The sequence below is a fragment of the Aegilops tauschii genome, chromosome 7 (genome assembly GCF_002575655.3).
Source record: "Aegilops tauschii subsp. strangulata cultivar AL8/78 chromosome 7, Aet v6.0, whole genome shotgun sequence".
NCBI lineage: Eukaryota > Viridiplantae > Streptophyta > Magnoliopsida > Poales > Poaceae > Aegilops > Aegilops tauschii.
Window position 1 is genome coordinate 164810113 of NC_053041.3, and position 14456 is coordinate 164824568.

The window sequence follows — 14456 nt, forward strand, 5'->3', positions numbered from 1 at the left end:
GACTGAACGCGCCGAAGAACAAGGTCGCCTTCCTCAAGACTTCGGGCATGAACCTTGCGGCTATGGTAGCGGTGCAAGGCCTGCTGGTAGCGTGTAGCTCGCACAGCCGCCCGAAGACGATCTTCCTCAAGGAGCGTCGCGTCATCTTGCCGCAACTGCTCTTGCTGAAGCTCTTCATAAGCGAGCACTCGAGGTGACCCGTATTTGAGTTCCGTGGGGAGAACTTCTTCTGCCCCGTATACCAGGGCAAAGGGTGTCTGGCCGGTGGCTCGATTTGGCGTCGTTCTGATCGACCAAAGAACTACTAGCAACTCATCAATCCAGTGCCTTCCACACTTGTGCAGCCTGTCAAAAGTCTTTGTCCTCAGGCCTCGCAGTACTTCTGCATTTGCCCTCTCCGCCTGACCGTTGCTCCGTGAGTGTGCCACTGAAGCGAAACAGACCTTGCTACCGAGGTCCTGGATGTATTGCATGAAGGTGCGGCTTGTTAACTGCGTGCCGTTGTCGGTGATGACTTTGTTCAGCACACCAAAACGGCAAACTAGCCCCTTGAAGAACTTGACGACTGACTGTGCTGTCACCTTCCTTACTGCTTCCACTTCGGGCCACTTTGTGAACTTATCGATTGCGACGTACAAGTACTCAAAGCCCCCGACAACACGGGGGAAGGGGCCCAGTATGTCGAGCCCCCAGACCAAAAATGGCCAGGAGAGTGGGATTGTTTGAAGGGCTTGAGCTGGTTGATGAAGCTTCTTCGAATGGAACTGACACGCTTCACACTTGGTTACTAGCGTAGCTGCATCCTGGAGGGCTGTGGGCCAGAAGGAACCTTGCCGGAATGCCTTGCAGGAAAGGTCCCTTGACCCTATGTGGGAGCCACACATACCTCCATGTATCTCTGCCAACAACTCTAGTCCGTACTCTCGAGGAATGCACTTCAGCCTGACTCCGTTTGGCCTCCTTCTGTACAGGGTATCATCCACAAGCTGGTACATGTTGGACCGACGGGCTACTTTCTCTGCTTCTTCCTGCTCCTCGGGGAGCTCTCCTGTTTGGAGGAAACAAACAGTGGGTTGCGCCCATGCCGGAGCCTGGGGCTCGACGGCAAGGACCAAAGGCACATTTTTGGCCGTAGGGGCAGCTGCCTCTACGGTCAGGGCCTGGGGCCCCGTCGGAGGTAGTTGCCCCTCGGCAAGCTTGGGGTACCCGGCAACCTCCTTGCCGGCGGCTCCTGGGAGCTCAGCGGGAAGGTACTTGCTGGGGCTTGTCTTCCTTCGCTTGTTCTGCCCTGTTGATGGCTCTATGGATGGTTGTATTAACTAAAGTACAAAGGTACCTGGTTCCACAGGCAACTTGAGGGCAGTGCGTTTCGACAGGTCATCGGCAATGCTATTCTCCGCTCGGCGAACATGTTCTGCCTGTAGGTCGTTGAAATGTTCTTCCAACTTCCTCACTTCATTCACGTAGGCCTCCATCAACGGGCTCTGGTAATCCATGTTGACTTGCTTGACGACGAGCTGCGAATCACCTCTGATGATGAGCTTCTTGATTCCGAGGTCTGCCGCGATCCTGAGACCGGCAAGCAACCCCTCGTACTCCGCCGTATTGTTCGTTGATTTTTTCCCGGGGGAAGTGCATCTGGATTATGTACTTGAGGTGCTCTCCGGTGGGTGCGACGAGTAGCACGCCAGCACCAGCACCTTGGAGTGAGAAAGCTCCGTCAAAGTACATAATCCACTCACTGCTCGTCTCCTTGCCAGGAAGGGTGGTCTCTTGGATCTCCTCGTCGGGCGTTGCGGTCCACTCTGCTATGAACTCTACCAAAGCTCGGCTCTTGATTGTTGAAGTACTTTCAAACCTGAGGCCAAAGCTCGACAGCTTTAGTGCCCACTCCACAATCCTCTCTGTCGCATCTGGGTTGTGCAAAATCCGTTGCAAAGGGAGGCGAGTGACGACGGTGATCTCGTGTGCTTGGAAATAGTGGCGCAGCTTTCTCGAGGCCATGAGAAGGCCGAAAAGCAGCTTCTGCATTCCAGAATATCTTGACCTAGCCCCCTGCAAGAGGGAACTGACAAAATACACTGGGTGCTGCACCATCTTCTTCTTCTGTCCCACTTTGCCCATCCGCTCAGGTTCTGCCTTGGCGGGTCCGAGCCTTGCCGGGGGTTCTGATTTGTCGGCGTCAGGCTCTGCCAGGGAAGACCCCGGCTCGCCATCCGATGGCTCTGCTGCAACTGCTGCTTCTCCCTCAAGTTCCCTCTGCACCACCAGCGCAGCACTGACCACTTGATTCGTTGCTGCTAAGTACAACAGCAACGGCTCCCGTGGTTTAGGCGCGACTAGTATTGGCGTGGAGGAGAGGTACCTCTTCAAATCTTGTAGTGCTGCCTCTGCCTCCGGAGTCCATTTTACTGGACCCGCCTTTTTCAGAACTTTGAAAAAGGGGAGGGCGGGCTCAGCAGATTTGGAGATGAACCTACTCAGGGCAGCAACACAGCCGGCGAGCCTACGGACGTCTTTGACCGTTTCGGCGCCTCAATCTGCTCGATCGCTTTGATCTTGTCGGGATTTGCTTCGATTCCGCGTTGAGACACAAAGAACCCGAGAAGTTTGCCGGAGGGGACACCAAACACGCACTTCTCTGGGTCTAGCTTGAGGTTGATCTTGCACAGGTTTGCGAATGTTTCTTCTAAATCTTGCACGAGCGTGGCCCCGTCCTTGGTTTTGACCACTGTGTCATCCATATAAGCTTCCATATTTCTATGAAGCTGGGGCTCAAAACCAATCTGGACTGCTCGGGCAAAATTCGAACCAGCGCTCTTCAACCCGAAAGGCATTCATACAAAACAGTACGTACCACCTGGGGTGATGAACGCGGTCTTCTCTTCATCTTCCTTCATCATGAAGATCTGGTGGTACCCCGAATAGGCATCGAGGAATGATACCAGGTCACACCCGGCAGTGGAGTCTACAATCTGGTCAATGCGTGGCAGAGGGAAAGGATCCTTTGGACAGGCTTTATTGATATCTGTGTAGTCAATACACAGCCTCCACTTCCCATTTGCCTTACGCACCACCACCGGATTGGCCAACCACGTGGGGTGGAGTACTCCTCTTACCAGGCCTGCCGCCTCCAACTTCCTGATCTCTTCAATGATGAACTCTTGTCGCTCCAAAGCTTGCTTCCTGACCTTCTGCTTGACGGGCCGCGCGTGAGGACATACAGCAAGATGGTGCTCAATCACCTCCCTGGGAACGCCGGGGATGTCAGATGCTTGCCATGCAAATACATCGACATTCGCCTGCAGGAAGGCGACGAGCGTGCTTTCCTATTTGCTGTCGAGGGTGGAGTTCATAGTGAAAGCCCCGCCCATGCCGTCCTCCTTGACGGACACCTTCTTGGTTTCTGGTGGTGCAGCCTTGGACTTCTTGCTCTTGCCGGTGGACCTCTCTGGCACGTCCTCAACGGGAGCACAACACTCCAAAGAGGTGCGCTTGCCGGAGTGGGTGCAAGAGGTCTTGCCGGCCTTCTTCCTCCCTGGAGCTTCAGCGGCAGGAGCAAGTGCCCTGGCGGCAGTTGCTGCAACTTCCTCTCGGTAGAGTTGGTCGGCGCAGATGAGCGCGTCTTTCTTGTCACAGGGGACGATGATGATGGTCAGCGGGCCCGGCATCTTCAACGTGTTGTAGGCGTAGTGGGACGTCGCCATGAACTTGGCCAGCGCTGGGCGGCCAAGGATCCCATTGTATGGCAAGGGGATCTCGGCGACATCAAAGACGATCTTCTCCATCCTATAGTTTAGCTCGCCCCCAAACGTAACCGGTAGCGTGATTTTACCCTTAGGCTGGCTCCTTCCCGGGTTGACCCCTTGAAACGTGCCCGTCTCTTTGAGGTCTCCATCAGGAATCTGCAGCTTCTTGATCACAGTGGGTGAGATCAAATTCAGACCGGCCCCACCGTCAACCAGCACTCTGGTCACCTTGAGGTTGTGTATTGTTGGTGAAACCAACAACGGCAAACACCCGACCGCAGTTGTGCGGTCAGGGTGATCCTCGGTGTCAAAAATGATGGGCGTGCGGGACCACTTCAGTGGCTTCTGGGCATCGAGCGACAGCTCCACTGCAGTGACCTCACGCGCCCACTGCTTCAGCTAGCGGTGTGAGGTGTGCAACGAGGCGCCACCGTTGACGCACATAGCCTCTGTAGCCTTCTGGAACTTGTGCTCGCCAGACTCATCGTCCTCGTCGTGATCATCATCCTCCTCTTTCTTGTCGCGGCCCCGAGTGGGCCTCTCTTGTTGGTTATCTTTGACGCGGCGACCCCGTTGGCCGCCACGCTTCTTGCTGGATCCCTCAGTACCATCTTGACCCTTCTCCTTGTCTCGCCTTTCATATTCAGCCTTCTGCTTTTCTGCAAGAAGCTCAACTTGTCGGCAGTTCTGGAGGTCATGGCCCTTGGTGCGGTGGATCTTGCAGTACTGCTTGTTGTAGCCTCCTGGCTTGCCGGCGGCCGCCAGGGCCAAGCAGGCAGCACACCCGGAAACCTCCTTGCCGGGGTCATCAGCCTTGGCCTTTTTGGCGGCGCCGAGCTCGCCGGATCCCTCAACGGCAAGCACAGTCTTTCCCTTGCGCTTCCTGTTGCGGCGCCGACCCTTCTTTGTCGGGGCCGCGGTGTCTTCGTCTGTGGAGTCGGTTTCCGCACCGGCGTCCTCACCGGGGTACTTCCTTCCCTCTTCAGCGCGAGCGCATCTACCGTCCAGAACATAAATTTCGGCCACATCTTTGACCTTGTTCATCGCCAACTCTTCACTCATCTTGCGGTTGCACACATTCTGATGGAATGCGCTGATAACGGCGGCGGGATGAACATCTGGGATGTTGTACTGCACCCGGCTGAACCTCTGTATGTACTTGCGCAGGTTTTCACCTTCTTTCTAGGGGATGATATGCAAATCGCTTGCCTGGCCATGAGCTTGGTGGCCTCCAGTGAAGGCGCCAACAAACTCATGACACAAATCCGACCAAGAAGAAATGGAATCCACTGGAAAATGCATCAACCATGACATGACGTTGGGTTTGAGTGCCAACGGGAAGTAATTGGCAAGCACCTTGTCATCGCGAGCTCCAGCAGCTTGCATCGCGATGGTGTAGATGCTGAGGAACTCCGACGGGTGGGTCTTGCCGTTGTACTTCTCGCCAACATCGGGCTTGAACGTGCGGTGGGAGGGCCACTGGAACTGCCGCAGCTCTCGGGTAAAGGCTGGACAACCCCCCTCGTAAGGCAGGTCGCCGGGGCCCCCCGGCACTGGGTGGTCCATAGTAGGCCCCGCACACCGATCTGACTGATGGCGCGTCTCCCGTCGTCGTTCGATGGTAGTTCGAGCGTCTTCCTGAGCCCATTCCCCAAGGACTTGACGTTGGTCGCGGCGTGTTCGCGAGTCGGACGACGCTGTGGAAACGTTGTCAGCGATGTCGGGTCGATGGGCCGGTGGCTGTTGTCGCGGCCGCGGGGTGGGGGGAGAGTGCATCGTGGTCGCAGCGTCTCTGGTCTCCCCACCGCTGGCATGCACCGGCTCGTCAGGACGCTAGTGCGAGGGTCCCGTCGGGAGCGGCTCGTCTTTGTTGGCGAAGTTGACAATGCTTCGGATGGTGGCTCTCCACTCGTCGAGCTTCTCCGCGGCAGGGGGAAGTCGAGGAGCAGCTGCACGCGCACCGGCGCTTCTGCTGGCGTAGGCGGCGGCAAGATGTGCGTAGACCGTGACGCACTCCGACTTCTAACCGAATTAGAAGGAGCTCTGTCGCGGTCTCGCGGTCGCACGCTGTCTGCACCGGCATCTGAGCGCGCACGCCGGCCTGGTTCGTCCTGTGAGTGGCGCATAGGGCTCTTTCCGCGGCGGTGCCCGGGGGCTCCGGCATCGCAGTGTTGCTCATCACGCGCGGCCTGGGAAAGGCGTGGCATGGGCGCCAGCTGGGGTGCCGTAGAGGCTGCTGCACCGCCCGTGGGCCGCAAGGCCCCAGCCCTGGACCCAGCGGCGCGTGGCTCGTCGTCTTGGATTCGGACGACGCCACTCACCTGGCTCCGATCGCCAGAATGTCGTGGATGCTCGCGGGCCACGTCTCCGGCCCCATCGTGGGCACCTGGCCGCCTGCTCGCGCTGTGAACCCCTTTCTCTTGGGGGCCATGGTGATGATGAAGTCGGTGTGCTAACCTTCAAACCGGATTTTCACAGCCTGCGCCCCCTACCTGGCGCGCCAAAGATGTCGGGGGAAACGACACCTACGGGATCATGAGGAATCCCTTTTGCTACGGTTGGCGGGCACGGGGCTGTGGAAAGAGCGGGATTGAGAGATCAACGCGGGGGGATTATCCAAGTTCGGGCCGCAAGTGATGCGTAATACCCTACTCCAGCTGGTTTCTGTTTATCTGGTGTTCTTGGACTAGCTACAAGGCGTGCAGGGTCCAAAAAGTCTGAATCCTCTCCCAGTACGCCGCGGGCCTCCTTTTATAGACAAAGGGGCTGCCACAGTGGCACACATGAGGTGGAAAGCTATACAGTGGTTGAGTCTATCCTCTGGCACCGTAGGAAAAACACATTTAATGCGCTGCCAGCGTGTCCTTCTTGCTTTATCTGGGACGGCAAGGAAGCTCCTCCCAGCTGTTGCCACCTCGCCTGGCTTCGATGTGCGTCTGAACTGACGAGGCGGGTAGTGCCACGCTGGCTGGCTGGCTGCTGAGTTGGTGCGGTGGCAGAGCCTTCACGAAGATCTACATGCCACAAACGCAGGTGCTTGCTGAGTTGGCCTAGAGGCCGCACGTCGCCACGCAGGTGCTCGCCTAGTTGGTGGGCTGGCAGCTGCATGGGAACGGCGGTGAAATCTTGGCAGATGTGGGCCTGGCTGCGGCCCCGCGGATGTCTTTGGCAAGGGTCTTGCCGGGGCCTCGGCAAGGGTCTTGCCGCGGTGTCGTGGGCGTCCCCGACAAGGGGCTTGCCGGGGGTCTCGTGGGTATCCTTGGCAAGGATCTTGCCGAGGATCTTCGTCTTCTGGTTATTCATCTAGTCTTCTATGCTTCTGGTCTTCACAAAGATCTGCATGCCACCACGGAGGCGCCTCCTGAGCTTTGGTTCCAATGTGGTTGAGGGCGTTGGAACTCTCAGGCTCAAGGGTGGCAGCCCTGCTAGCGTTGGGCAAGTTGCCCCGGCAAGGCTCTTGCCGGGGCTGTGGAGGCCGCCCCGGCAAGGGCCTTGCCGGGGGAGTCCACCTCGCCCTCCTGCTCTTTGTGTTTCCGGCTTGGCGTTGGTCTAGTCATCTTGTGCCTTTGCTTCCTCTGCCCCGCCAAGCGTGGCCAGGGGCGTGGGGCTACGACTGCCCGCGCACAAGTAAAGGGGTGCAAAGAGGGACCCCTACTTTTGTACACCGACAACATAGCTTCAGAGAATTTATGGACGCTTCATGTAGACAACTAAAACATGTGTCCAAATAAATTGAATTTAAATTTGAACTATTTTATTTTAAAACTTTATTATACTATGTATTTGAATTGTAATTAGAACTACTTTTATTTCAATTGGAGATGCATTTTTTTGGTAATATCAATTCGAGATGCCTTGACGAGCCAAGCCTTGACAAGCCAAAAAGCTCCTTCTAAACAGCTTGAGTAGGGACCGTGGATCACGGTCACCCGTCTGGGAGCGAATCCTCTAGTGGGGAACTCTCTGCGCCCTCTGCTTCGCCTCGCCATAGCACTTCCTTCCCCCTCGTTTTCTCTACCGGCCTACCCTGATCCAGTCGCCACGGCCACCGCCTCTCCCAGTTTCCACTTGCATGCCATTCCCTATAGGTGTCGCCGTCCGCTGCACGTTCCACCACCTCCTACTCTCATCCATGGTGACCGTCGCCTAGGCCCCACCTCATTGCCCTCCTGTTAGGCGGCTGCCGGAGCCTCCCCCGTTGCTCCCATGGTGTTAGGGTCGAACGGTCCCGGAGAGCTGACTGCTGAGTGAAGTCTGAGTGCATGTATTTTTCTTGCCCGGTGGAACTGAGGCCTGTGACCTGTTTGACTGAATGCCAAAGAGGCACAGGTTCAACGAGGAAGCGACCGATGCAAGCGGCGAGGATCTCATAAGTGCCCTGCCTGACGCTGTCCTCCAGGTCGTGCTGTCCTTTCTGCCCTCGGACGAGGCGGTGCGGACGTGCATGCTCGCTTGGCGATGGCGCCACCTCTGGAAGTCCACACCTACCCTACGCACATCATCCAGGGTGTTGTGATGTACTGGAATGCCAAGGAGATGAATAACTTCGTGAACTACCTTCTACTCTTCCGCGACCGCTTGCCCTTGGATGAATATGTGATCAGTTACACCAATTCCTATGGCCTTGACGGTGAGGAATACAGTGAGATATTCCGGTTTGCTAATATGTGGATCTGCTATGCCGTGTCACTCTGCCATGCTCAGGTGCTCAAAGTCTGCATCGGCAATGTGGGCACCCCCCAGGCTTGTGGGACCACTGTGGCTCTCCTAACCCTAATCTGAGCTCCATAAATATACAAATATTCCCTGTATACCAGAGGGCACACCAAAAATACTTTTCTGCCACCACAAGCTTCTGTTCTCGTGAGATCCCATCTTGGGGACTTTTCCGGCACTCCGTCGGAGGGGGATTCGATCACGGAGGGCTTCTACATCAACCTTGCTGCCCTTCCGATGATGTGTGAGTAGTTTACCACAAACCTACGGGTTCATAGCTAGTAGCTAGATGGCTTCTTCTCTCTCTTTGATCTTCAATACATTGTTCTCCTCGATGTTCTTGGAGTTCTATTCGATGTAATCTTCTATTGCGGTGCGTTTGTTGAGATCCGATGAATTGTGGATTTATGATAAGATTATCTATGAATATTATTTGAGTCTTCTCTGAACTCTTTTATGCATGATTAAGATAGCTTTGTATTTCTCTCCAATCTATTGATTTGGTTTGGCCAACTAGATTGATTTATCTTGCAATGGGAGAGGTGCTTTGCGATGAGTTCAATCTTGCGGTGTCCTCACCTAGTGACAGTACGGGTAGCGAGACACGTATTTGTATTGTTTCCATTAAGGATAAAAAGATGGGGTTTATACCATATTGATTGGATCTATCCCTCTACATCATGTCATTTTGCTAAAGGCGTTACTCCGTGCTTGTTAACTTAATGCACTAGATGCATGCTGGATAGCGGTCGATGTGTGGAGTAATAGTAGTAGATGCAGGCATGAGTCGGTCTACTTGTCAAGGACGTGATGCCTATATTCATGATCATTTCCTTGGATATCATCATAACTTTGCATTTTTTTCTATCAATTGCTCAACAGTAATTTGTTTACCCACCGTATGCGTTCTTTCAAGAGAGAAGCCTCTAGTGAAAACTATGCCCCCCGGGTCTATTCTCATCATATTATTTTTAGATCTACAAAACCAAAAACACAAAAATACCTTGCTGCAATTTATTCATCTTTTCTTTATTTTGTCACTTTTATTTATCTTTTATACCTATCTTTATCAGATCTCATCCTTGCAATTAACCGTGAAGGGCCTTTTATCGCGTTGGGTGCAAGTATTTGTTTGTTGTGTAGGTGCAACTATTGGAGACTTGTGTGTTCCTCCTACTGGATTGATACCTTGGTTCTTAACGGAGGGAAATACTTATCTCTACATTGCTGCATCACCCTTTTGTCTTCAAGGGAAAAACCAACGCAAGCTCAAGAAGTAGCAATCATCATCAAAACCTCATCCCCTTTTAATAGTATTGGCTTTCCTATGGACTCAATGTGATCTTTGATCACTTAACCAAAAATATAGTCTTGAGCTTTTGTCAATCCATGTCCTTAGAATTTTGAGGGGTCCACATTCACTAGTCCTTGCCACGACAATCATTGAACTTCCTAAAATCTTTAACTCCGAATGGGTATTAGTTCAATGAGATATATGTTGTTATTAATTACCAAAACCACCCGGGGATTAGTTGCACTTTTTTTTGAAAGCTCGATTAGTTGCACTTTCAACGTGATGTAATCCCCAAGCAAACTCAGAGATGGGATGTGCCAGAGGAGGGTTCGGTTAAGGTGAATGCAGATGGTGTTGTAGCATGCCGCTTCTTCCCGAGCACTGCAAACCCAGAGGTGGACCAGGTGTTGGCTTGCAGGAGGGTTGTGAAGTTGGCAGTGGAGCAGGGAGCGGACAAGGTTCACGTTGAGCTTGACTGTAAGGCTGTTGTGCAAAAATTAATCCAGCTCGGGCAAAACTAATCTGCAGTAGGGCCTTGGATCCACGAGATCAAGCAGATGCTCCTGTCAAGGAGCGAGTTTAAAGTGTCTCGGGTTAGTTGTACGGCGAATGTTGTCGCACATAAGTTAGCTAGAGTTGTGTAGGTGATGAACTTTGTATGGTGTCGGTCGGGGTTTGATACGTCTCCAACATATCTATAATTTATGAAGTATTCATGTTGTTTTATTATCATTTTTGGATGTTTTACAATCATTTTATAGCAACTTTATATCATTTTTTGGGACTAACTTATTGACCCAGTGCCCAGTGCCAGTTGCTATTTTTTGCTTGTTTTTTACATCGTAGGAAATCAATATCAAAAGGAGTCCAAACACCGCGAAACTTTTTGTGGATTTTTTATGGACCAGAAGACATCCAGTGGGCCAGAGAATCATCTAGGGTGCCCCGAGTGGGGCACAACCCACCAGGGCGCGCTTGGGGGCCCAGGCGCGCCCAGGTGGATTGTGCCCACCTCGGTGGCTGTGATGCCCATGATGCGGCTATATCTCCCACGTGTCGAGGCACGACTTGGAGGCATAACCGCATGGTGGTTTTGTCGCAAGAAGGGTCATCTTCACACAATCCCATGTAATGAACAAGAATGGGATAAAGAGTTGGCTTACAGTCGCCACTTCACACAATACATAAATTGAACATACATCATACAGAGTACAATCAACGTCCGAGTACGGAACCGAAATAAAAGAAGACAACCCCAAATGCTAGATCCCCGATCGTCCAACCTAGGCTCCACTACTGATCATCAGGAAACGAAACATAGTAACGACCAAGTTCCTCGTCGAACTCCCACTTGAGCTCGGTTGCATCACCTGCACTGGTATCGTCGGCACCTGCAACTGTTTTGGTAGAATCTGTGAGTCACGAGGACTCAGCAATATCACACCCGCGAGATCAAGACTATTTAAGCTTATAGGAAGGATGGGGTAATGAGGTGGATCTGCAGCAAGCACTAAGCAAAAATGGTGGCTAACATACGCAAGTAAGAGTGAGAAAAGCAACGCCTCGGTCGAGAAGTTAGAAGTGATCCTGAAACTACTTACGTTCATACACAACCCAAACCGTGTTCACTTCCCGGACTCCGCCGAAAAGAGACCATCACGGTTACACACGCGGTTGATGTATTTTAATTAAGTCAAGTGTCAAGTTCTCTACAACCGAACATTAACAAATTCCCATCTGCCACATAACCGCGGGCACGGCTCTCGAAAGTTTATACCCTGCAGGGGTGTCCCAACTTAGCCCATTATAAGATCTCACGGTCAACGAAGGATATTCCTTCTCCCGAGAAGACCCGATCAGTCTCGGAATCCCGGTTAACAAGACATTTCGACAATGGTAAAACAAGACCAGCAAAGCCGCCCGAATGTGCCGACAAATCCCGATAGGAGCTGCACATATCTCGTTCTCAGGGCACACCGGATGAGCAATCCGTACAACTAAAACCAGGCCTCAAGTTTCCCCGAGGTGGCGCTGCAAAGGGCTCTAGTTTGGACCAACACTCAGAGGGGCACTGGCCCGCGGGGTAAATAAAGATGACCCTTGAGTCCGCAGAACCCAAGGGAAAAAGGCTTAGGTAGGCAAATGGTAAAACCAAGGTTGGGCCTTGCTGGAGGAGTTTTATTCAAGGCGAACTGTCAAGGGGTTCCCATAACACCCAACCGCGTAAGGAACGCAAAATCAAGGAACATAACACCGGTATGACAGAAACTAGGGCGGCAAGAGTGGAACAAAACACCAGGCATAAGGCCGAGCCTTCCACCCTTTGCCAAGTATATAGATGCATTAATTAAGATAAGATATATTGTGATATCCAACATAAACATGTTCCAACATGGAGCAATCTTCAACTTCACCTGCAACTAGCAACGCTATAAGAGGGGCTGAGCAAAAGCGGTAACTTAGCCAAACTATGGTTGCTAGGAAAGGATGGTTAGAGGCTTGACATGGCAATATGGGAGGCATGATATAGCAAGTGGTAGGTAGCGCGGCAAAGCAATAGAGGGAACAACTAGCAAGCAAAGATAGAAGTGATTTCGAGGGTATGGTCATCTTGCCTGATATCCCACAAGGAAGAAGAACGAGTCCATGAAGAAGACAAACGGACGTAGTCGAACGAATCCTCACAACTCCGGAACGAAACCGAAGGTAACGAGAGAAGCAAACCGGAAAGAAACAAACAACATGATAAACAACCATCCATAAACATGGCATGATGCACAATCAAGTATGATGCATGTCCGATTTAATGAGCATGGCATGGCAAAGTGCAACAAACAACACTACAAATTAAGTGGAGCTCAATATGCAATGACTTGCATATTGACGAAACACCACATTCAAGTTATTTAGTTTGCTCTCGTTTAGGAACAAGACAAGATTAAATGTTGGTTAACATGGCAAGAGGTGAAGCATATGAAAACTACCTATGTAGGCAATTTTAAATGAGGCCGGAACAACAAACAACAATTCCGGAAAATCCTCATGTGCATATTTTAGATTTGGTACTGTTCTGCCATAAAGACAATTTTAATGTTGTTAAACAGCAAAATAAAGTGCACCATGTTAAACTAGGCATTTTTCTACCCCATTTACATATAAAGTTTGTTTAAAAAGGAGCTACGGTTATTTAGTTATGAAATAAAGCATTTTAGCATGGCATTTGAGCAAAATTAAACAAACATCATTTTAAACATTTTAACATGGGATGAAAGTGGCATATTATTAATCTACACAAAATTCTAAGCGTTTTACATATTTAGTTTGTTTTAATATGATGCATGGTTGTGGAGTTATTAAATGCATGAACATGAGGGTTTTTCTGTAAAACCTGGTATAAATAGCAAAAATCGCAGACAGTAAAAAAACTACACTAGGCCGAAACTGACTGGCCAAACAAAAGGAAAAAAACAGAGGCGGGGCGCTGGGGTGTACCCTTGACCCGGTTGATGTAGAGGCTGGAGGAGGTCGGTTCCTGGGCTGCTAGGCGCGCAGCTGGACCGAGCGAGATGGGGAGGCGCGGGTCAACGCAGGGGCGGCGCGCTCGTCCTCCTGCTCGAAGCAGAGGAAGAAGGCGCGGCGGCACAGAAACTTGGCGGACGGAGGCGAGCGGCGATGGGCGTTAGGAGGTGCGGGGAAGGCCGGGACGGTCCCGATCTGGGAGGACCCGAGGCGGACGAGCGGTTCATGGTGGTGGCTTGAGCGTCGGGCGGCCATGGAGCTCCATGTGCCCCTGTGTTCCCTGCGAGAGAGAGGAAGTAGGGAGATGAGAGGGAGAGAGAGAAAGAAAAGGGAAGGGAGAAGAGACAAGGGCGCGCGGTGAGGGGGCCGGCCTAGAGCTGCTGCTGCGGTGGCGCTCGATGGCAGCGGAAGGGCGGCTGCGCTCCGGTGGTTTGGACGCCAGTGACGTGATGACGGGCGAGGACGATGGGGGACGAGGCAGGGCTCGGGCAGGAGAAGCGGCCGGAACGGGCTGAACGGAGCGCGGGGAGGCGGAGCTTGGCGCAGATCCATGGCGACGAGGAGGGGCACGGTGAACGCTCGAACGACTCGAGGCAGAGGCAGTTCCTGGCGGACGGCTCGCCGACGGGTGGCGCAGGGTGGAACTCCGGCGCCCGGTGTGGGGTTGAGGACGAGGTGGAGGCAGCGCAGTCTCAGGGCAAGGGAGCTCGGGCTCCTCTGGTGGATGCGGGCGCGTGGAGGCGCGGGAGTGGCGGCATGGAGCAGAGGGAAGGTGGCGGCGCTGGTTGGGTGGATCGGGCAGGGGAGATCCCGAGGGGGATTTGGAAGGTGGCGGCGAGCGACGGGGAAGATGGGACAGCTCCCCTAGATTTTAGGGTTTGGTCTCAAATGGACTAAGGTTTGACTATATATGGAAAAGGAGAGGGAGTTTGGATCATCCAATCAAAATCGGATGGTCGAGATAAAATAGGTTTAGGGAGTCTAAATAAGAAAACGGAGATGTTTAATAGATGTTAGGGGATGGTCCGGACCCAACGGTAACGATAGTCCGGTTCGGGTTCGGGGAAGTTTTGGGGCACGGGCGAGGGGTCGATGCACTGTGCAAAGAGACTCCGGTTTAGGCAAGAGGGAAAACGAAGAACAAGGTTGGTCTCAGAACGGTCAGCGAAAGCAAGGGG